The sequence below is a fragment of the Artemia sp. Qi Xiang Cuo genome, chromosome 19, assembly GCF_049724085.1.
Source record: "Artemia sp. Qi Xiang Cuo chromosome 19, ASM4972408v1, whole genome shotgun sequence".
In the NCBI taxonomy this organism is placed as follows: domain Eukaryota; kingdom Metazoa; phylum Arthropoda; class Branchiopoda; order Anostraca; family Artemiidae; genus Artemia; species Artemia sp. Qi Xiang Cuo.
In genome coordinates, this window is record NC_142812.1 from 38,546,083 (window position 1) to 38,569,229 (window position 23,147).

At 36.2% G+C, this 23,147-nt stretch overlaps 1 long non-coding RNA gene across 1 annotated transcript; it reads left to right on the plus strand.

The window, feature by feature from the left end:
• Nucleotides 1–3,927: 3,927 nt before the first annotated feature.
• Nucleotides 3,928–22,857, plus strand: LOC148940816 (uncharacterized). Its single transcript, XR_016143388.1, has 4 exons — nt 3,928–4,212; nt 19,022–19,200; nt 20,779–20,893; nt 22,618–22,857. It is a non-coding gene; the product is annotated as an uncharacterized LOC148940816 (long non-coding RNA).
• The last annotated feature ends 290 nt before the right edge of the window (nt 22,858–23,147 follow it).

Here is a 23,147-nt window from a genome sequence, read left to right on the forward strand (position 1 = left end):
TGAGGGGGTTATCATCCTCAAAGACATAATTTCCGGACCTTTCAACTACGTTGAACAATATTGCTATCTCAAATTTTTTATTGGGATGGTTTGGGGAAAAGGTGGGCGTGAGAGGGGGGTTAGTTGTCCTCAAATCACTTTCGACTATTAAAAAGGGCACTAGCCATTTCAATTTCCAATCAAATGAGCCCTTTTTAAAGTCTACGACAACACTTTCTATGAAAACCTTATATGCCCCCAGGGAATAACTTACAAGCCTTGCCCTGAGGGCTGTGGGGGGGGGGGTATGCCATCCTCAAAGACCTAATTTCCAGAACTTTCAACTACGTTAAGGTCAAACACGCCCCCTTCCCCAATAACAAATTGTATATGTAAAGAATCGGCGAAATGTGTAACTTACACTCCTTGCCCGAAGGACAACACATTTCGAATTTTACACCTTAATACCTTTAGCCTTAGTAGCAACCATAATAGAAGTAGCAGGTGTAGAAACATAAGTGGCGATAGTAGCAGTGTGAGTAGTAGTAAATAACACCCCCAACATTCCCTCCGAACTTCATAAAAAATTAATAAATAATACATTTTACCAACATCGTTCTTATATGCCCCCAGGGCATAACTTAAAACCCTTGCCCTGAGGGTTGTAGGGAAGTTTCCTCCTCTTTACTTAGTCCTCGTTTCTTGTCTCGTTCTCGAGTGTCCCCGTTCTTTACTTAGGCAGCGCGATCGTGGTGTCTATGATTTATACAACAACTTTCTATATAAACCTTATATGCCTCCAGGGCATAACTTATAACCCTTGCACTGAGGGCTCTGAGAGGGTTATCATCCTAAAAGACCTAATCTCCAGAACGTTCAACTACGTAGAACAAAATGGATTTCTCAAAATTTTGGTTGGATGTTTTGGAAAATGGTGGGCGTGAGAGGGGCGGTAGTTGCGGTCCAATCATTTTCAAATATTAAAAAAGGCACTAGCCGTTTCAATTTCCAATTGAATGAGCCTTTTTGAAGTTTCTACGACAACGCTTTCTATGAAATAACTATATGCCCCAGGGCATAACTTACAACCCTTGCCCTGAGGGCTGTGTGGGGAGGGGTTTTCATCCTTAAAGACCTAATTTCCAAAACTTTCAACTACGTTGAATAAACTGGCTATCTAAAAATTTTGATTGGATGTGTTTGGGGAAAAGGTGGGCGTGAGAGGGGGTTATTTGCCCTCAAATCATTTTTGACTATTAAAAAGGGTACTATCCCTTTGAATTTCAAATCGAATGAGCCCTTTTTCAAGTTTCTCGGACAGAGATTTCAATAAAAACCTTATATGCCTCCAGGGCACAACTTATAATCCTTGCCCTGAGGGTTGTGGGGGAATGTCCTCCTCAAAAACATGTTTTCTATCTGGGAATCCATTACACTTAACCACCTAAGAAACTCAAAATTTTAATGGGATGGGTTGGGGGAACGGATGGGCGTGGGGGGTGGTTAATTCCCTGCCAATAACTTTTGACTATTAAAAATGGCACTAGTCCGTTGAATTTCAAACTGAGTGAGCTTTTTTGAAGCTTAAACGACAACGCCTTCTTTAAATACTCTATATGACCCCAGGGCTTTACTTAAAACCCTTGCCCTGTGGGCTGTGGGCGAGTGCCCTCCTCAAAAACATAATTTCTCTCTGAAAATCAACTACACTGAACAAAATGGCTATCTCAATATTTTGATTGGATGTGTTTGGGGAAATGATGGGCGCGGGGGGGGGGGTCTAGTTGCCCTCCAGTCAATTTCGACTGTTGAATCGGGCACTAGCCCTTTGACTTTCCAATCGAATGAGCCTTTTTTGAAGTTTTAGCGACAATACTTACTATAAAAACCTTATATTGCACCAGGGCCGAACTTACAACTCTTCCCCCTAGAGTTGTGGGGGAGTGTCCTCCTAAAAACACATGTTCTACCTGGAAATCAACTACCCTGATCAAAATGGCTATTACAAAATTTTGATTGGTTGTGTTTGAGGGAATGTTGGGCGTGGGGTGGGGGTGGCTAGTTGCCCTCTTATCACTTTCGACTATTAAAAAGGGCATTAGTCCCTTGTATTTGCAATCGAATGAGCCTTTTTTGAAGTTTCTACGACAACGCCTTCTATAAAAACATTATATGCCCCCATGGTATAACTTAAAACCCTTGCCCTGAAGGTTGTGGGGGAGTCTCCTCCTCAAAAAAATATTTTCTATTTGGAAATCAACTACACTGAACAAAATGGCTATCTCAAAACTTTGATTGAATGTGTTTGGGGGAATGATGGGCGGGGGGGGGGTGGCTAGTTGCCGTCCCATCACTTTCGACTATTAAAAAAGGCACTAGCCACTCCAATTTCCATTCGAATGAGCCCTTTTCGAAGTTTCTACGACAACTCCTTCGATACGAAGTTCCCGGCTGAAGAAAAAATAAAAAATAAAACACATTGTGCCCACTTCGTTCTTTACTTAGGTAGCGCCAGCGCGCTGCCTATGATATGCAGTATGTTTAGGTAACTTAATGGATTCATCTACTGCGCCCTCTTATCTGTGCATTCTGGAATATTTCTTTGTATTATTATATTGTCTTGCAATGATTTACCTTGCCTCCCTGTTTATGGGTTTTCAGCTTTTTTTGTATTGCCTAATATATATTCTTTTTTATCGTGCAGTTTACATAAGAAATTAAAAGATTAACGTTCGTCCACTTTGCTCGACAAAAATTGTTCTTCTGATATAACTTTTAGATTTAACTATTACTATATAACTATTAGTCCCTACTACTTTATCCAACACTCATCATTGTGGTGTATTATCAATAAGATTAAATTTAAAAAAAAAGTTTTTTAAACTGAAAGTAAAGAGCAATATTAAAACTTAAAACAAACAGTAATTATTCCGTATATGAGCGACAGCCCCCTTAATATACGGGATAATTTTTGTTCGTTTTGGATTTTAATGTTGCTCCTTACTTTCAATTAGAAAAACTAAACAATGGGCAAGGAGCATATGTAAACAATGGGTAAATAACTTGCAGCCCTTTCCCAGGGGTGGTAGTTTGGACCTTCGACTATGCTGAACCAAATGGCTATTTCCAAATTTTGATGGGATGTCTTTGGGGATAAAAGGAGCGCGGGAGGACTAGTTGCCCTCCAATTTTTTTGGTCACTTAAAAAGGGCACTAAGATTTGTACTTTCCGCTCGAGTGAGCCCTCTCCCAATCTTCTAGGACCATTAGTTTGATACGATTATCTCTGGGGAAAAAAGGGCACTTAATTCTTTTACTTCCGCTCGAATTAGCACTCTCCCAATATTCTAGAGCCATTGGTTTGATACGATCATCCATGGGGGAAACCCCCCAAAACACGTCTCTAAGATACTTCTTCTGGCAAAAACACAAAATTTCATATTTTCGTAACTTGAGACCTCTACTGTATGGTTCTCTAATATGGTGAATCCGATGGTGTGATTTTCATTGAGATTGGTTGATTTTTTGGGGGTGTTTCCCCCCTTTTTCAAAAATAAAGCAAATTTTCTTAAGTTCGTATCTTTTGATGAATAATGATAATCCTAATGAATTCTATATATTTGGAATCAACATAAAAAGCCAATTCTTGTGATGCATTAATTATTATCAAAATTCTTTGTTGGCCGATTTGCTCCTTCTACTTTGAGGTTGCTCGGGGAAATAGACGTATAATTGAGCTTCTAGCTTTTTTTGGAATGGACACTAAGATACGGCTGATATTTTAATCATTTAAAACGTTTTTTTAAAATCCATTTTTAATTTTAGCTAGTGTGATGAAGCTTTGAAGTGTGGGAATAAGATAAATTGACTCCGAAATTCGCAATGTACAAGAATATAAACAATTTGACAAAAACCTAAAATGATTATTTAGGTAAAAGAACGGAGAAGCGGAACTCAACCCGGTACTATTGCTCCTTATGTGTAAATGGGTCTTGTTACATTTAATTCATAGTTATGATTTTTTAGAATGAATTTCAAAACGTGAAGAGGCTTTCTGGGAAATATAAAGCGCCGCTTATTGAAGTATAAAATACGATTAGTATCCTAGATGGCATTGACGGATGTGGCCTACCTTGTGAGCCGCTACACTACTCTATAGAAGAATTGGACTATATCAGGACATTAATCTTCTTTGGAATACTCCCTTCACTGCTTGCTGATTTCTTCGTAATGGTAACTTTTAAAACGAGTCCTGTTGAATGTTTTGTTTATTCATATCGGTTAATCTTACATCAATGTCTTGTTACCAAATTTATTTTACTTCTGTTTGAATGGACAATATTTAGAAGACAAAATCAAGAAAAGCGAAACTTGCAGATACTTTTTATTTTGAAAATTGATTTATTTATTCATAGGAAAATACGATATTGTACTGTTCTTTTTTCACTTTCAGCAAGGTATTTACTGCTTGTTATTTCTGCAAACATGTCTGTGAAATTCGCGGTAACTGAAAAATTCTGATTGAATTTACAATAGATATAGGCATTGTTTTTTTTTTTTTTTTTTTTTTTTTTTTTTTTTTTTTTTTTACAAAACTTTGGTGATAGAATGCAATCAGTCCATTTAAAAGAGCAAATAGCAGTCCATTGATGAATCAACTACGTAAACTCTATAATAAAAAAACAGCTTAGAGGTTTTTCTGATTTTGAAATATGTTATCTCAGTTACTTAATCCATCATTTTGGTTTAAACCTTTGTCACTATGATGACTTTGTCATCAACGTCCGTTATTTCTTTTGTCCTGTATTATTAGCAGCGTCCCAAAAGAGTTTTAGTATTAAAAACTACTGCCATTAGTGTAAACATCAAAAACTTGGCTACAAAGTTAATCAACTAGAATAAGGAAATCACTAGTAAGTGAGAAAGAAAGAGTGCTCTTGTTATTTGTTTTTTGGATCGTATTTCAACATGTGGAAGTATTTTAAAAATTGTGTTTAAGCATGCTTCTTTGAGGCTAAGCTAAATTCAGGGATCAATTGAGCGCTGATTAAGGCTAGCGAACCACCTAGGTGAAACCATGGCTTTGAATTCGACTTCATTGGTCAATAATGATCTCTCCGGCATATTTTTCTTATTTAAATATCTCTCCGGATATGAAGAATTATTTAAAAAAAATATTATCCACAGTTTATGTGGATTAATTTTTTGAAGTTTGTATTTTACAAAGTTTGAATGAACGGTCCGCAAATTATATCTTTGAGTATGACGAATATTGGGGGGAGGAATCGCTGGCACCACTTATTGGATGTTTTAACGTGCGGGGGTCACCACTTTTAAAGGCAAAAATGGTGCAAAGGGTTGCTATGCCACTTGCTGGAGGGGGAGATCCCTCGTTTGCCCCAAATTATTAGTGGGATTCCCGCTCTTACCCCAACGGTTCTGTAAAATATCGGGTTTGGTACTACCCTATTTACAGTATACCCTGTCCCAGGGTATGGTAACACGATCGAGTGGTCAAATAGCCACTTTCTAAAGCCAAATGTACCCGCCTTGGGTTACGGCTAGAAAATCTCTTAACTCTCTCCTTGGAGGTAACAAACCTCCCTGTCAATATACTAATTACGATTCCTCGTAGATCTTGTCCCAACCTGTTCGGGTTACGGAAAATAGAACACAAGTTTTAGAAAATTCGTTACTTGTATTCTTCCAAAAGGGTCACATATAACAACACAAATAACCTTCCCCACCCGGGGTCAAAACGAAGACTATTTCCCCAAACGGGGTCAAAACATAGACTCGCACAAAATAATATTTTACACACCACTGTTCATATGGGTGGACCTCCGCTTGGCCCAGCCAATCAGCTACCTCCTTATTCGAACCCAATTCTTACTCTTAGATTTATCTTTTGATGACTCCCAAACCAGGAAGTAAAAAAATAAACTTGGTTCAAATCTTACCTATTGCAAAACCACTATCGCTTAGTAACGGGAATTTAACCTGTCTTTTGAAATTATACTATAAGCAAAATGTAATTAAGAAAAGGAAAACAGGTCATTTATCTGAAAGGAAAAGAAACAGAGTTGGAACCCAAACACCTCACCCCGTAAGAAAAATGACCACCCACGTGCTATCTTTGTCCACCCTTACAAACATAAACATTTAAATTCAATTTTACAAAATCCAAGCTTTCTCTCTTCTACCAGTGTCTGTGCTGCTACTTCCATCGCTTGGCACTGAATCAGTCGTCCTCGACACGTCTTTACTGTAAGATCACCATGGTCTAAATCGTATAGCATCCGCATTACTGTTTGAAAGTTGAAATCTTCAAGATTCGTTGATAATGATTGTGCGCAGCACAATCCAAACCAAAAATTTTCTCGCTCTCACGAATTTACATTTGAGAGAAGCAGAGAATCAGTTTCTGGCTCATGTGATGATGCCAGCCATCGTGAAAGATTTGGCTGTACTAGCCTCTTAATTTCCATCTGTGGAAACAACCCCACATCTCAATCAAAAAGTAAATTGCCCCTTGGCATAATTCCAAATAATCTAAGGCCGAAAATGCAAAGGCCTGTGACAACGATAGGGGTACTGGGAATGAAGTAACATTTTGAGCGAACCACGAATCGCCTTTTTTCTGGGTTCCCTCCCCTAAAATAATCGAATGAACTCTTTTTTACATTCCTCTTTTCATCTCTACTTTTCTCAATTTTGTCATTCTCGCAAAATACTAAATCATCGTTAAATCTGATTTGGACTCCAGTGTCCACCATCTTTGACTGCATAACTTCATTGTAGGTCCGTTTAATATTTCTTTTCTCTCTTTTAGTCTTCTTTATTCTTACCGCCGAAACAAATAGTTCGTTATCAAATGGGAATTGAACTCCGACATTTGGTTTTTCATATTCTACTAAAATTTCTCGAACTTTCCGAGGAACCGCGCGTACAATAAATTTCGTCTCCTTATTCTCTGGTACAATCAGCGTTTCATTCTGACCTGTACTTGTTAGTGTCTCATATTCATTAAAAGTGTTCTCAAGTTTTCTATTTTCTGCAAAGATATCTCCAAAGTCTCCTCCAACTAAAACATCCACTGCTAGCATAGGTACTAACCCTAATTTTATCGTTTTTCTCTGGACCGTACCGTCCTTCTTTTTAATTTTGATTCTTACCCAATCACACAGGCATTGGTGCTTACCTCCAAAATAAAATACTGTTGTAATATTATTTTTATGGTCTATTTCTTTCTTTTTAATTAGGTCCATTCGCACAAAAATTTGCTCACTCCCAGTATCAATTACCATTTCTGTCAATTTTCGTTTAATTTTCCTTCTATTTTATGTGATTTCACAAACTCGTCAATATTTCCTTTATTATGTGCTATAGCCCAATTCGATCTTTTATAGGTTACTTTCTTTTCTTTATTATGGCAATTTGTAGAAAAAGGCTCCGAGAAATAAATTTTTACCAGATTATCATCATTTTGACTATCAAGCATTTCTTTTTTCCGATAGGGCGGCGCAGCCTCCCAATTTGTTTTATGGGCCGGTCCACCTTCCCCCGCAGTCAAAACAGTATCATGTTTTCCCGTAAAAGTATTTAATGTCTGGTAATTTTCTTTTTCTTGCGATTGATTCTTAGACAGACTATTATAGTTATTCGACGGCCTATAAGTAACTGGTGATAATATTTCACTTTACGAATTTCTCCAACGAGTTTTCATAATTCTGTCAATTGTTTTTGTAATATCCTAGTAATATTTTTTATCGGTGCCCTTCAGGCATGGGGGGCCTGTCACTTTCTCTCGGTTATCTTTCTCTCTCTGTTTCCTATCTTCCTCCTCTTTTTGCTCTCTGGCTTTTCTTTCAGCCTCTATACGTACTTGTCTTTCCACCTCTATTTTCTCTTCTACTATTTTATGTAAAGTAAAGGTATATGCTTTTTGTGGTCTAGAGTTTTTCTTAATTAATAGAAGAACCCAACCAATAATTTCCATCTGAAATTTGTCAACCCTCTTATTTAACTCTTCGTAGGATTGAAAATTTTTTCTAAGTCCTGTTTTGTACGCCTTGTAAAAAACAGCGAAGTTGTATAGTCGCTTACTTTCGTTTTACTTAAAAAATTCTTCAAATATTTCTAAGCTCTTTTTATAGGCCTCCGTAAGGATTTTGATAGCAAAATATTCCGCCTTGCTAGTTACGTTGAATTCTGCTAATCTTAACCAAAGCTCCGTATTGCTATGATCAATATCTTTAGACAAGATTCTTTTTAGAAACTCTTGGTTGCTAAATATCTTAGAACGACTATTTAATCTATAGCTAGCCTTTTTAAGGTTAGTTGGTCTCCATACATCCGGAAGCCAGAAATTTTTCGGTTGATCTCTCTCAAAAGCTTCCAACTGGGCCTTTTCTTCTCCACTTCTACGTTTCTTTTCTTTCATGTCTCTGTTTTTATAGGCTACTCTAGCCCTTTCGTCCTCTTTTCTATTCTTTCTAATTTCATCTCTATCCGACATAATTTCAAAATTCCGTAAACTTCAAATTACCTCTTCAGTCTAAATGAAATTTTTTTTATCCATTTAACTTCCGGTCTCTCGCGAAAAATTGCTTTGACACACAGGAATTTTAGCCTTATATTTTAGAATACTAATTAGTTGCGCGGTATATTGATTCCTAAATTTTTCAATTATGATCTCACAAGGCATAGCCCATAATAGATCTTCATAATTGTATTAAATGATTCAGTATTTCTTTCTTTTCTCTTTATATGTAACCACAATAGGCTACTATCACTATGTAGGCTAACTCAACTAGTCTCTTTGAAAACGCAAAATTCTTTTGCTATCAGTTCTGTTGATAGGTCCTTTTCTAGCTGCCACCAATGTTCGTAGTGCTAGCCATCGCTGGCACCACTGTTCGTGGTGTTTTGCCACCAGTGTTATACTGTTAGGTCACAACGCCACTGGCATGGTAATATACGGGTGTCACCACTTATTGGAGGGGAAAGTCCCGGCCCCAAATTATAATGCTATGCCCGTGTCTACCACACCGGTTCTGAAAATATCGGGTTTGGTACTACCCTATTTACAGTATACCCTGTCCCAGGGTATGGTAACGCGATCGAGTGGTCAAATAACCACTTTCTAAAGCCAAATGTACCCGCCTTGGGTTACGACTAGATAATCTTTTAGCTCTCTCCTTGGAGGTAACAAACCTCCCGGTCCATATAATAGTTACGATTCCTCGTAGATCTATTCCTACCCTGCCTGAGTTACGGAAAATAGTACAGAAGTTGTAGAAAATACATTACTTTTAATCTTCCAAAAGGGTCACATACAACCATACGATGATCCTTCCCCACACGGTATCAAAACGCAGACTCCTTCCCCAACCGGGGTCAAAACATAGACCCGCACAAAATAATATTTTACACACCACTGTTCATATGGGTGGACCTCCGCTTGGCCCAGCCAATCAGCTACATCCCCATTCAAACCCAATTCTAAATCTTAGATTTATCTTTCAATGACTCCCAAACCAGGAAGCATAAAAATAAACTTGGTTCAAAGCTTACCTATTGCAAAACCACTATCGCTTAGTAACGGGAATTTAACCTGTCTTTTGAAATTATACTATAAGCAAAATGTAATTAAGAAAAGGAAAACAGGTCATTTATCTGAAAGGAAAAGAAACAGGGGTGGAACCCCAACAACGACCACCTACAACCCACAGTGCTAAGGTTGTACCTTATGTCCTGTGGGCATAAAAGGTTTTTATAGAAAACATTGTCGTAAAACTTTAAAAAGGCTATTTTTTGGAAATTGAGAGGCCTAGTGTCCTTTTTAATTACCGACAGTAATCGGAGGCAGAATCACACCCTCCCCCTCCCCCACTCTAAGCTCCATCATTTCCCCAAACATTTCCTATGAACTTTTTATATGTCCATGTTGTTCAATGTAGTTGAAAGGTCTGGAAATTTCAGGATTACATTGAGGATGACGATCAACTTATCCACTCTTTGTGGACTGAGGCGGTTACTCTTCTAAGTCACTATCATTATCACTATCAGGCTTAAACCAGGGCACTAGTTAGACCAGGGGGGTTAGACCAGTGCACTTCGTATCGAAGGAGTTGGCGTAGAAACTCCGAAAAGGGCTCTTTCGATTGGAAATTGAATGGCTAGTGCCCTTTATAATAGTCGAAAGTGATTAAAAAGCAACTATCACCCCTTCCACTCCCACCATTTCCCTAAACACATCCAATCAAAATTTTAAAATAGCCATTTTGTTCAACTAAGTTGAAAGTTCTTGAAATTAGGTCTCTGAGGATGATAAACCCCCTCAAAGCCATCAGGACAAGGGTTCTAAGTTATACCCTGGGGGTATATAAGCTTTTTATTGAAAGCGTCGTCATAGAAACTTGAAAAAGGGCTCATTCGATTGGAAATTTTCCCCAAACACATACAATCAAAATTTTTATATAGCCATTTTGTTCAACGTAGTTGAAAGTTTTAGAAATTAGGTCTTTAAGGATGACACCCCCTCCCCTGAGCCCTCAGGGCAAGACATGTTAGTTATTCCCTGGGGGCATATAAGGTTTTAATAGAAAATTTTGTCGTAGAAACTTCAAAAAGGGCTCATTCCATTGGAAATCGAAATAGCTAGTGGCCTTTTTAATAGTCGAAACTAATTGGAGCGCGACTAACCCCCCCCCCCCCTTTCATGCCTACCATATTTTCAGACACATACAATCAAAATTTTTAGATAGCCATTTTTTCAACGTAGTGGTAAGTTCTGGGAATTATGTTTTTGACGATGCCAACCCCCCACAGCACTAAGGGCAAGGGTTGTAATTTATGCCCTGGGGGCATATGAGGTCTTAATTGAAAGTGTTGCCGTAAAACTTCAAAAAGAGCTCATTCGATTGAAAATTGAAAGGGCTAGTGCACTTTTTAATAGTTGAAAGTAATAGGAGGGCGACCAAGCCCCTCTCATGCTCACCATTTCCCCAAACACATCCAATCAAAATTTTGAGATATTCATTTTGTTCAACGTAGTTAAAAGTTCTGTAAATTAGGTCCTTTTGGATGACAACCCCCTCAGAGCCCTCAGGGCCAGGGCTATAAGTTATACTCTGGAGGCATATAAGGTTTTTTTTTGTAGAAAGGGTTGTCGTAGAAACTTCAGAAAGGGCTCATTTAATTGGAAATTTAAAGGGCTAGTGCCCTTTTTAATAGTCGAAAGTAAATGGAGAGCAACTAACTCCCCTCTCACGTCCACCATTTCCCCAAACACATTCAATTAAAATTTTGAGATAGCCATTTTTTTCAACGTAGTTGAAAGTTCTGGAAATTATGATTTTGAGGATGACAAACCCCCTAAGCCCCTCAGGGGAATGGTTGTAAGTTATGCCCTGGGGGCAAATAAGGTTTTTATAGAAAGCATTTTCGTAGTGACTTCAAAAAGGGCTCATTCGATTAGAAATTGAAAGGGCTATTGCCCTTTTAATAGTTGGAAGTGATCGGAGGGCAACTAGCCCCCTTCTCAAGCTTACTATTTTTCCAAACGCTTTATATTAATGTATTCTGATAGCCATTTTGTTCGACGTTATTGAGAATTTTGGACACCATATTTTTGATATTGACCCTCCTTCCAGGGCCCCCATGGCACTAGTTTTAAGTCATTTCCTGCGAATATATAAGTTTTTTTTTTTTTAGATTATGTTGTCATAAACACTTCAAAAAATGCTCATTCAATTGGAAATTGAAAAGGCTAGTGCCCTTTTTAATAGGCTAGTCAAAACTGGTTGGAGAGCAACTAACCCTTCTCTCACGCCCACCTTTCCCCTAACACATCAGATCAGAATTTTTAGATAGCCATTTTTTTCAACGTAGTTGAAAGTTCTGGATATTATGTCTTTGAGGATGATCAACCCCCCCCCTCCCACACACACACACTCCTCAGGGCAAGGGTTGTAAGTTATGCCCTGGGGGCATATAAGATTTTTTATAGAGCGTTATAGTAGAAACTTGGAAGGGCTAGTGCTCTTTTTAACTGTCAAAAGTGATTGGAGGAAAACTAACACCCCTCCCACGTCCACCATTTCCTCAAAAACATCCAATAAAAATTTTGAGATAGCCATTTTGTTCAACGTAGTTGAAAAGTCCGGAAACTATGTCTTTGAGGATGACACTTCCCCAAAGCCCTCAGGGCAAGGATTGTAAGTTATGCCCTGGGGGCGTATAAGGTTTTATAGAAAGCGTTATCGTAGAAACTTCAAAAAGGGCTCATTCGATTGGAAATTGAAAGCTGTAGTGCCCTTTTTAATAGTCGAAAGTGATTGGACTGCAACTAACCCCCCTCTCAAGCCTACCATTTCCCCAAGCACATCCAATCAAAATTTTGAGATATACCTTTTGTTCAACGTAGTTGAAAGTTCTGAAAATTAGGTCTTTGCCAGCGTTGTCGTAGAAACTTCAAAAAGGACTCATTCAATTGGCAATCGAGAGGGCTAGTGTCTTTATTTATAGTCAAAAGCGATCGGAGGTCGAATGCCCCCCCCCCCTATACCCACTATTTCCCCAAACACTTCCGATCAACAGCTTTATATAGCAATTTTGTTGAACGTAGTTGAAGGGTCTGGAAATTATATTTTTGAGTATGACAGCCCTCAACAGCCATCAAGGCTAAGGTTGTAAGTTATGCCCTGGGGGCATATAATGTCATATAGAAAGTGTTGTCGTAAAAACTTCCGCAGGGTTCTATCGATTGGAAATTGAGAGAGCTCTTTCGATTGGAAATTGAGAGAGCTATTGCCCTTTTTAATAGTCGAAAGTAATCAGAGGGAGAATTGCCCCCCCCCTCCCAACGCCCTTCAATTCCCCAAACATTTTCGATCAACATTTTGATATGGCATTTTGTTCAACGTAGTTGAAAAGTCTAGAAATTATGCCTTTGAGGATGACAACCGTCCCCCTTAGCCCTCATGACGTAAGTTATGCCCTTGGGGTTTATGAAGTTTTTATAGAAAGTTTTGTCGTAGAAGCTTCAAAAAGGGCTTTTCTTTATAGAAAAAACTGAAAAAATCAACCCAAAAAAAAAAAAAAAAAAAAAAAAAAAAAAAAGCATGCAAAACATACACCCGAAAAAGGTATGTCAATTCTCAGTAAAAAAAAAAATGTAGTGTTGTTTTTAATTTAACACAATGCCCAACAAGTACTCGCAAAATTGTTGGATTTGACGTTTGTTGATATCATGATAAGGTGTTTTGTGGCACGATAAGTGTGTGTTTTGGGTACGATAATTGTGGCCTTAGATTCCACTTACGTAGATAATTCATTTTCTAAAAATTTGGATACATATGTCACATAAAAGGCTAGACGCATTCGCTGGGTTTTGATGATGGTGACTGTTAAAAAGAAACAACTCCGTCTTGAGATATGAAGGGGCGATTACACCCTCTCCCCTCCCACTCTTACTTGTATATATATATATATATATATATATACTTAATTTTTATTTAAGTACTTGATTGATCTTGATTTAAGTACTTGATTTTTATTCAAAAAGGTAACGGAGATTTTCCAAGGAAAATCTCCCACACAAAAAGCTTCCTCAGACAATTCCAACCCCGTTTATAATTTCCTCTGGACAATTCCCCCAGAACATCTCCACATGTAAAATTGAGTGTAAAAGTGAAACAAATTTAAAAAATCTTGTATAGGAATTTTGGCAAATTCTCTAAGTGTAGATTTCTTCTGGAAAGCTCTTTCCTAAAACTTCCCTCTCCACAGAAAACTATCACTGTGAAAAATACCCCCTCCTAAAACTGTCAGTATGCTTCCCTATAACAAATACTATACGTAAACCATGGGTAAATTTCGTAAATTACACCCCTCTTCCTAGGGGCTGTGGGAGGTCATGTTATCCTCAAAGGCATAGCTATTGGACCTTTCAACTATGCTCAACAAAGTGGCTATCCCACAAATTTGATAGAACAACTTGGGGGGGGGGTGGCATAGGAGCGCGGCTAGTTGACATTCAACCTTATTGGTCACTTAAAAAGGACACTATCAATTTTTTCAATTTATCAACTATTTCAATTTATTTTAAGAGCCCACTTCTGGTATTCTAGGATCATTTTTTCAATACGATCACCTTAGGGAAATATAAAAATAAATACGTATCCGTGATCTTTCTTCTGGCAAAAATATAAAATTCCACATTTTTACAAATGACAGCTTGAAACCTACAGCAAGGTTTTGAAAAACGCTGAAACTGATGGCGCAGTTTTCATTAACTTTTCTTGACTTTTGGGGAGTGTCTCCCCTTATTTTCGGAAATTACGCATCTTCTCTCAGCCTCGAAGTTTTTTGATGAGTGACATTAAACTTAATGAATATTATATATTTGGAGTCAGTATAACAAGTGAATTCTTTTGATATATGTATTGACAATAAATCTGTTTTTGAGGGCTGCGGTATCTATTGAGCCGTGTCACTCATTACGCACAGTTTGTTTCTACGAACTCTTTGATAGTATTTTTCAGGCGAATTTTCTTCTTGATTTATGATTTTCATCTGTTAAAGTTTACCAACAGAAGTTTTAACTAAACAACGATAGTGTTAATTTAGCAGCTGTAAATGAAGGGGTTAAAAAAAACTTGTTTCTGTTTTCAGGTTATTTTTAGCTAGCTCCCAAGTCCCCCTCACTTACTGTGAAGTGAGTATTATCTGCTCTGCTGACGGGGGTATCATGGAGGGGGCTACCTCCACTCATGTCGCCTGGTTTTCCTAAAATTACCTTTTTATGTGCCAAAAAAGAATTGCGAAAAAATGATCTTTTTCTCTATATATCCAAGTTACGCAAAATGAACATTTTTTAAGAAAAAATAAGATGTTCTTTTTTTCTTTATATATATCCAAATTTAAGGCAAAAAGATCATCTTCAAGAAAACAAGCATAATATAAAAACTATCTTACAAAAAATTTAAAACTAGCTTAAGAAAAAAGTAATTTGGATATTCAGAAAACGAGAATTTTCCAAACCGCAATCCTGAAAATTTTGTTGAAGTTGAAAAGAATATTGGTTTTTATAAGCATTTCAGCATCTAAAAACAAAAAAATTAATTAAAGTTTAAATGAATTTAGGCCACATAATCTCGAAAACTGTGTAATCAATTCCTCTCCAAAAAAGTTTGAAGTTCATCAATTTCTTTTTCAACCAAATACTTCTGTAGTTCCACCTCGAGTATTTCAACCTCTAGTTGAACACGGCGAATCTCTGCATCCACTACTTCCATTTCTCGCTCTAAGGTTGATAAATCTGTTCGAGGGCTGTGGGGGGGGGGATGCCATCCTCAAAGACCTGATTTCCAGAACTTTCAACTACGTTGAATAAAATGGATATCTCAAAATTAAGATTGGAAGTGTTTTGGGAAAAGGTGGGTGTGAGAGGGGGGTTAGTTGCCCTCCAATCACTTTCGAATATTAAAAAGGGCACTAGCTTTTTGAATTTCCATTCATATGTGCCCATCTTTAAGTCTACAACGAGGCTTTCTATAAAAAACCTTATATGCCCCCAGGGCATAACTTACAACCCTTGCCCTGAGGGCTCTGGGGGAGTGTCCTCCTCAAAGCATAATTTCTATATGGAAGTCACAGTATAAAGATATAGCAGTAAGTTTACCGCAGATATTTTCTGGCCCTTCATTCTCGGTGCGAATAAACAGCTCCTCCCACTTATTCTTGCATTAGCGCGTTCAAACAGCTCCTCTCATTTTATCTGCCATCAGCGGTCCAATTACCCTGGAACACGTATTTCGGCAGAAACTTTCTCAAAATGCCTTTGAAACCAACTCGAGACTTCGAAACCTACTTGTAATTCCTAAAAACATCTAATAATAACATTGCACTACTAATTATCGATTTTCATATATGTATTGGAATAAGTTCATTTAAAATTAGCTTCTTCAAAATTTAGTGTTCCAACGTTGAAGCCAAGTTTCGTGTTCAAGAGAAATCTGACTTGTCTACCCATGAAAAGATCTAATGTCGCTTATGTTTCTACGTTCTCTGGAGCACTCGCACCTCGTTCCGGGTTTTTATAATGGGTGAGATAGGGAAAGATCATACTGCCTACAATTTATATACTGTGATGGAAATCAACTACGCTGAACAAAATGTTTGATTTTCAAAATTTGATTGGATGTGTTTGGGGAAATGGTGGGCGTGGAAGGGGTGTTAGTTGCCTTCCAACCACTTTCGACTATTAAAAAGGGTACAAGCCACTTTTATCTTCAGTGGAATGAACCCTTTTCGAAGTTTCTACGACAACTCCTTCGATACGAAGTGCCCTGGTCTAAAGAAAAGAAAAAAATACATTGTGTCAAAATCTTTCTTTACTTAGGCAGCGTGATTGCGCTGCCTAATCACGCCGCTGCCTATGATTGGTAAATGATGTCAGAAATTGAAAACTTGCCTATTTGTTAAAGTACCAAGAGCACAAAAAAACATTGCTAGACTGTTCATACGTGTATTAATACCTGAAATTATCGATTTTCTAATATATTTTTCCTTCAAAATTATGAAAATTTTAAGGCAGAGGCATATTTTCATCAGTGGTGCCATAATATATATATAATAATATATATATATTGAATAATTAAATTATTCAATTTAGTAATAGGATTAGTGCAATGTAACTAAGAATTCAAATATTTTTGTCGATGAAAGGGAGAAGCTGACACATTAATCTCTTGAGTGAACCTTTAAAGTGAATATTTAAACTGAGTTAAAGTTTACAATAAGCTAGAAAAACCTATGGTGACCAAAAGATTGTTTAACGGTAAAGTTAGTTTTTCGAATTTAGATAAAGTCTTTTTCATTTAGAAAACTATTATTGAATATTATTAATATTCAGATAAATGATAAAATATTCTAATTGGCTAATGTCCATCTCTCTTAAATCCGAAAACAATCAAGTTACATTAAACAACGAATACCTGAAGCGTGAAATCAAGTGAGTACTTCTCACTTTACAATCATTTGGTTCCTTAATAAAGCTACCGGATGTTACAATTTCTTACGTGATTTTCGGTAGTTCTCCTGTTTTAGTAGCAACTGGGGGAAGGGGGGAGTGGAAACTTCCTATAATTTTTTTGGGGGTTAAAAAGACTTCAATTTTTGTTGTTGTAGCTGAAAAGGGGGTATAATATTTTTACTCTGGGCCTCACAGTAAAATATAATCCACGCTTGTTTTGTACTCCGTTTTGACTGATGGTCTGCTTGGTAATATGGGTCCCAGGATTCGATTCCTGCTGTCGTAATGTTGGATGACAGGTTATGTACGATACCTATTCTTATAGAAAAAAAAAGACCCAGCAAATGAAACGTCAATTCAAAGTCTTTTGTGCTCTAAACCGCTCTGGAGGGTGTTTATCCCTTTTTTTTTAATTATGACGATATCCTCTTCTTTTTAAGTGTCATTTTAGAATACCTATTAAAATTCAGAATAAACAGAAAAAGAATTAAAAAGAACTTCCTTTTTCTAATACCAACAGACGTCATATCTTTGTTGATATGCTATGATATCTGTGATCTGGTCTCAGATACAACTGTTTTGCATGGAAACAGTGACGAAAGCAATTTACCTTTTTGGAAATGTTCCAAACGGTTAAAATCTTTCGGAATTATTGCCAAGAACTAAGACATGTTTACATCGTAATCATGTTTGTTTTAATTTTTGTTATTTATCAATGAGTTTATAATGTCTTTCTGTTAGAATTTGTTTTGCATACAACACACTTGGATTGTACTTTAAAGAGGCAATTGTTCTGGAATTTTTTGTTCATTTTTTGATCATTTTTATGACAAACTTTTCTCAAAATAAAAAACAATGTTTGAAATAAGGGTTTAATTTAAAGCACTTAAAGCTAATTCAATGTAGTTTATAGGGATGGGGTCAGTGGACTGGGAACTAATGGTCCTATAATATTGGGAGAGGCTCATCCCCTTTCTTGGAGGACACTAGCACCCGTCTTATGCCCCTTTTTTCCCAAAGTAGTCTGATCAAAGTTTTGAGGTAGCCATTTTATTTAGGATTATTTTTTTTTATTTAGGATTATATCGTATGATTTATTGATACCTCAACCAATACATCCTAAAATGCGAGTGTCTTCTATCAATCAAACCACCTTAAAACCTCAACAATGTCCATGGAATAACGAATGACCGGCCAAAACGTTATTAATAATGAATTGTAGATGTCAGACAAAACTAAAACGGAATAAGGACATTGTTAATAACATCACTTTACATATAAGAGCAAAATAACCCCCATAGAAGATGATATTATGTACAAAGGATTTCAGTTGTCTAGTAAAATGTCCAAAACGGAATGCTATAAGTAAACGACACAATACGATCATTCGCAAGAAAGACACCATATTGTGTTTCGATACTTCAAACCTTGAATAAGTTACCTCTGTTTTGAAATAGATGGCGCTGTTGCATATACTGTTGAGACCATTACATAATGTTCTAAATTGCATTAAAACGAAAAAATATTATCCAATGTGTTTGCTACAATATTTTTCACCACAACTAATGAGATTTTCATATATTATTCTTATTTGTAATAGATGTGTTATTTACATAAGTGATAACTCTGCTCTAATACTCCTCGCAACGGCTTGTTCCTTTGCGTACGCTATAAAATTATGAGAAACTCCAAAATAATTTTATTTTTTCGGGGTTTTATTAGTCAAGTAAACTTATTCTGTGTGTATTTTACGTAGTATGTAATAGCTAAATAAATGGGGCTCAGAAAATGGAATTTAAAGTTGGCTGATCATCAAATCAGGATCTGAAATTACAAATTATTGACCTCCTCCTCTATGCATAGCCGGTTCAAAATTACAAGTTTAAATGTTATCATCAAATTCAGTTTTTTCTGAAACAAAAAACTTTGGCAATATGAAAAACTTATTTGTCAATATGCATAAACTGTTAAAAATTTGTTTCATATTAATCATCATTTTAGGTCAAATGCTTGTCAATTGGCTGTTGAGTGAATTGGACGAAGTAAATTATCAAAGACATCATGTTGTGCAACTGGGAGTTCGACAGCTAATTATTAAGTTCTACACTATGCTTTTGCATGCTGGGGTTATATGGCCTGTTGAGGATGCTAACATCAACGGGGTGGATATGAACTTCAAGGTATGGAGAAGACTGGTTTCTCACGACTCTGAAATATCTAGTATCTAAAATTAGTATGGTTTAATTTTACGTTAATTACAAAAATCACGAAATATTATGGCTGCATTTAATATGAGAACAACTTTTTTTGTTCTTTTTTTTAAGTCAGTTTTTTTTTATTATTGACTGTGAAACAAGAAATTGAAATAAACCCCAATAGGAATAGAAAATATGGCATGAAGTCAGCTTTGACCCTTTTTCAGCGGTAGAAAAAAATAGCAGCAAAATGATGCAATTAACAAGCTAACAGTTACAATGCAAAATAGGTTTTTTTTCAAAACTGCACAATGCTGCTAGGCATTGGCCACAGAATATTAAACCCGATTTATTCGCAGACAAAAGAAAAAAAGCAGTTCTGGACAATGTATATAATATCCTGTTTTTTCCTATTTCTAGAAAAAGAAACAAAAACATGAAGAATAAAATAATTGAATATGAGGACGCTGATAAATGAAATCCAGGTTTTTCATCAGATCTTAAACATCAGTGAAGTAATTTCGTCAAGATCAAGGGGGGGGGAGGCAAAGTTGGAGCCAATTTTCCCAAATCAAGTGAAAATGATAGTGAAAAATTAGAAAATCAGTCATATAGTACCATAAAGGCAAATATATACTAAAGAAAACTGACCTATTTTTCTGGATGCTTGGATTATACAGGCTTATCTTACTTATTACAAGATTTTTTACAGAAACTAAATTTCAGCTAGGGGTGGGTGCAAACTGGGGTCGTTGGGGGGGGGGTAAACTGGGGTCTGGAGAAGGCAGCTGCCTCCTCTGGTTCATAGTAAATTACGTATATATATATATATATATATATATATATATATATATATATATATATATATATATATATATATATATATAAAGTTTTCACTCCAATTTAAACTGCAGCTTCGATTAAATAAGAACTACAGCTTAGCAAGCTGTAGCACGCTCACCTTTTTACTACTAAAATATTTTTGGGGAGAATAGACCATTTGAATGTCGTGGGAACATTGCCATGTGCACAGCGTGGTTTATTTTCCCCTCCCCCTGAAGACACATTTTTCTAATCTTTTGACCATTTTAGGTGAAATTGCAATTTCCAAATTTTAATTCGGTCCCTTACGAGGCTAGAGGGTTTCTCAGGACAAGTCAGACAGAATTGAACCCTGAAATAAATGGTTCATTTTATTCATTTAAAATTTATATGGGATTTTAATAGACTAGGTAGCAAATATTTATTTGCCAAACCACAGGGCACATTAGACGAATTTCATAAAAAACAAAAAACAAAAACAAACGTATACTCTCTTGTTAGCATCGAAAACTAGCTGATCAAGTACCCTTTGTATAGTGTCACTGGAATGTTTCCCACTGGTGACTGGCCGGAAGTTATGAACACTTACCAATTATATACAGTGAGATTCACCTTAATAAGCTTCAGAGTGGTATCGTTTGTTTAGGCATATTATTGTTGGACGTTTTGAAACTATTGGGAATATGTTTGAGTGTATATCTTGACCAATTTGATACTATCACTAATTGTTTTCTATTGTAGTTGCAGATGGAGAATCCGACAGACGAGAATTCAGTCAGAACTGGAGCACATATCCCACTAGTCAGAGCTACAGTTCCAAAAGATCTTAAAAATATCTTAGCTGATAAATTACCGGGTACTAATTCAGGCTTTTACTGGTATTTGTTATCATTTTGCTTTCTAAGCTCATGTCAGTATCTTTTTTAAGCCGAGGAACCAAATTTCGTGTCGGCAGTCGAATCTTCCGTCGCTTGATGAAAATCTGTTAGTGATTATTCAGGTCATTTGTGTTCCGGATCAGAGTTCATAAAATTTGTCTTTCCGGATGGTAAAACGTGCTATTTATTTTCTACTTTAGATTGTTCTTCAATGGGTTCTTTTTCGGGAAAAATTTTTCTAGGAGTTAACTTTAGCCGGAATTCGCGCAGGGATGTCGCTTGGCTCATTTTTATAAGCAAAAATTACCATCATCTGTCTAAGCTCAGACTAACCTGTCGTACTGAAAGTCCTATGGCCTTTAATTCAGTGTAAACAGGTTTTGCTCGAGTCCAGAAATTAGGATAGGTTTTATTGTTTTTTCTTACCGAAGTTGCTTTTGAAGATATTAAATTTTCTTGGAAAAAAGTTGCTGAAACAGCAAAAGAAAAGAATAGATTGGTTTACAGTAATCTAAAGCAACAATTATTTCCCAGACTTTCGCAAGACAATAGACAAGATACCTAACTCCTACTTTAGCACCACTTGTAAGTATTCATGATTGTTTTGGAGAAAGACCCAGGGGGAACTCTTTAGGGGTAATCATTATAACGATTCGGGAATGGTCAATCTTTATATTTATACCCGCAAATGCTTTCCTTCAGGTGGTCAATTCCAACGCAATATTCCTGCTTCTATTTTTGTCAAATTTGCAGCAGTTAATAGAAATTTCAAATTTGCAGAAGACGAAAAGAGAAATCCATGATTTTTAAATTTCTCCAAAAAATATAAAATAAGGTCTGCTATGACAACAAAAGATGTTAGGAATATATTAGGCCTCAGTCCTGAAAAACAATTATACAGTTTATAGTCTTGGCTTTTTGATTCATTGGTATTCACTCTGTTTTCTCCAATTGTGCAGTTTTTGGTCCTGGCTTTTTGTTTCATTAGTTTTTACCCTGTTTTCTATCCCACTAGTTTTGTTTTTTTAAATCGCCCTCCAAAAATACAGAATAAAGCCTGATATTGCAACAAAATAAGTTATGGATATCTTAGCCCGATATTTAGGATCTTTCGTCAGCCTTTTTGATTCATTAGTTGTTAGCCTGTCCAAATTTTGTGTGTTTTTTTTTGGTACCGTGGACGGACTATTGTTCCAAAATATATTCCAAATATTCCAAAATATATTCCAAATATAATGAAAATTAACAAAGTTTTGTCATTTCTAGGATTGATGTTGTATCTAAATATTGTTCCAAAATATATTCCAAATATTCCAAAATATATTCCAAATGTAATGAAAATTAACAAAGTTTTGTCATTTCTAGGATTGATGTTGTATCTACGCTTACAAACAATAATGCCGCCAATACACAAGGTCAGGGCCTTACCCTGGATTTTTAGTACAATTTTTTTTTAAATATTTTAATAAATAGCCGAAAATTGTTAATTATATGTAATTTTTCTTATTCCTGCTGAGGTGGGGGTTACAGTGTTAGTGGGGCTGTCTGTCATTCTCTACTATAATATTTTTTCCTTATTAGTTGTTTTTTAGAATTTTTTTCATATGTTTTCTTTATTCATGTTTTATTTATTCACTTTGAATCATTTCTATTTATGTTATTATTATTGCTCCTGTATTTGTTTCCTTTTGCCTTGTTTTAGATTGATGCCATAGAAGAAATAAGGAGCCCGTATACTCATCGTTTCACGCCAAATGTTACACGAAAGTTTCTTGGGATTGCCAAGTTAATAAAAGGTGATGTCCTTCTTGACCTCGCCCGCCAAAACTTCAAGAAGAACCTTAGAACGATAATTTTCAGGTTGAATGATTTGTTTATTCTTTAAGTTATTAGGGTTCCTGGGGTCGTATGACAAAAAATGCTGTAGAATCAGTTAATTGGTATAAATGTATAAGAATTAAAAAGGGAAATTCATTTGAAATGAATAATTTGAAACAAAAAATATGTGAAATAGTTGTTAAAAAATATTTAAATTAAATAAATGTATTTGTCATGCCACTGGAGACTCGTTCAGCAAGACTTAAGTCAGTATGTAACCACTGTATTCATTGGGACGACTCATATCTTCTATGCAGCATTTATTTATTTTTTAATATTAACAAATGGGTCGCAACAAAAACATACAAATCTCCATATAATGCTAATAAAACAAAATTGCATATAATACTAACA